Genomic DNA, 2,157 nt, shown 5'->3' on the forward strand with positions numbered 1-2,157 from the left:
GGACGGCCGTGGTGCCCGCGTGCGCGTGGCGGCATGGGCCCGGCGCCACCACCTGGCGCCGCGAGAAAGAGACCGGAGCAGCGCGGAGTCCGAGGAAGGGAAGTGGGTGGTGGCGGGGGTGGGGGTGGGTGGGTCTCGGCGTTTTCTCGGGCTTGTTTTGTTGCACGGCGAGATGAGATGGCACTTACTACCGAGGAAAAGGGGAGATGGCAAGCCGACGAGGCAGCGCGCTCACCCGAGCAAACATAGTAAACCAAAACATGCTAGACTCACGGGGGAGCTTGCTGTATACAGTACCAATCGACCTTTCTGTACACAATGCAATCGGAATCTATCGACAACGAAAAAACACAGGGATTGCTTGATGAACATATAAGGAAATGACGAAAAAAACACAGAGATTGCTTGATGAACATAAGCAAATATTTCTTTCTTCCAACCTGCCCCTCAATGTAGTAGGCTACTTAAATGGCATCAAGCAAAAACTTAAGCTCCAATTTGTGTGTTAAGCAATGAGCAATAAATTATGTGCTCAATAAGGAGAAACTTACCCCGCAAAAAAAATGTTCTATATAATTCAAATGTCGTATCAACGTCCATTTTTATCGCCATGCTCCCATATGTTTGGATTTATTTTGCACAAATAAGAGCACAAACCGTAGACTTCGTCAAATATATAAACTACCATATTTGATACACTCTAGTTGAAAAATTAGAAGTTGCTACTGACGGTGTCCTACATTAGGGGGTACCAACCTAGGCGACCCATAGTCCATGGGCCGAGCTTACAGCCCGCCAACCTCCATAAGGAAGGACTCCAGAAGCTTTGAATCATGGTGTGATCAAGACGAAAGCCGCCAAAGACTTGGCGTATACTTCAAGAACAACTCTAATAGTCAACGTGTTTATTCCTAGTCGGCAACCGACCATTTGTAACCTGGATACCGTCGGTGCCTATATAAGCTGAGGGGTTTAGTTTGTAGAGACACGATTACAAGCCTTAGGGTTTAGAACACAATATACGATCTTGAAGTAGACCATATTGTACTCGATACTCAAGCACATCAATATAATCAGAGTAGGACGTAGGGTTTTACCTCTTCGAGAGGGAACCTGGGTAAACATCGTCTCCCTTATCTCCTGTTACCCATTGTTCCTAGATCCACAGTTCGAGACCCCCTATCCGAGATCATCCGGTTTTAGTACCGACATTGGTGGCCCATGCAGGTCCCGCTGTGTGGTCAGAAAGGATCAATGTCTCGTCTTCAGATCAACAACAATATTGGTTGTGGTGACATCTTCGTCCCCAGTCCTGCTTTTTACATTCGGCAGCGTCGTTCTCCATGCCAACTCGACCGGCCATCTGGACCATGTCGAGAGCTTCGTCCCGAACCAAGTCATTACGTTTGGGAGTTTGGAATATACCGCCGACTCCCGTGGCGATCACGCTCGGCTCGAGAACCCTTCAGGCACCGTGGCCTTAACCCAGAGCCGACCTCTAACCCAAGCCTCGGGCCAGATCTCGCACCAGACTCAACTCCAAGTGCGGATCCGATCATCGTCACATCGGGCCCAACCTGAAGTGTCGATCCGACTACTATCTCATCGGGTCTCGACCTCGAGCCAAGTCCGCCCTTGGAACCGGTGTTAAGCTCGGATCCGATCTCTTCGCCAGCATACCAGGAATTAACCATGGCTGGCCAAAGCTCCGAGGTTGCGTCAAGCGGTCCATTGAGCGTACTGCAAGTTAGCCCGACCTACAGTTAAGTGATGAACCCAGCAGATCTCTCGCACTTAAACGAGATGCTAGACCGAATTCGGAATCTCATAATTTCGTCCTCAGTCTACGACCAAATCGGATGTAAAGCCGATGATAGGGAAATTTACGTCTCACCCACCACCCACCCAGTCCCTACGGTCGAAGATTTAACCGACACACTGAACTACGCCTCCGATGAGGCAACCGACATGGATGAGGATGTCGTTGGCACATCAGGAGCAAACTCACCAATGGCCATATCCCATACCGGCAACTGGCCCGCAACCTCTACCTATGATGTTTATATGGTAGACACCCCCAAGAAGGATGGGAAAAAGCAAAAAGACTCTCCCAAGCGCCGACGTAGGTGATCTAGGGGCGTTGGTAGGGGCAAGCAG

This window comes from Triticum dicoccoides, chromosome 1A (genome assembly GCF_002162155.2).
Source record: "Triticum dicoccoides isolate Atlit2015 ecotype Zavitan chromosome 1A, WEW_v2.0, whole genome shotgun sequence".
Lineage (NCBI taxonomy): Eukaryota > Viridiplantae > Streptophyta > Magnoliopsida > Poales > Poaceae > Triticum > Triticum dicoccoides.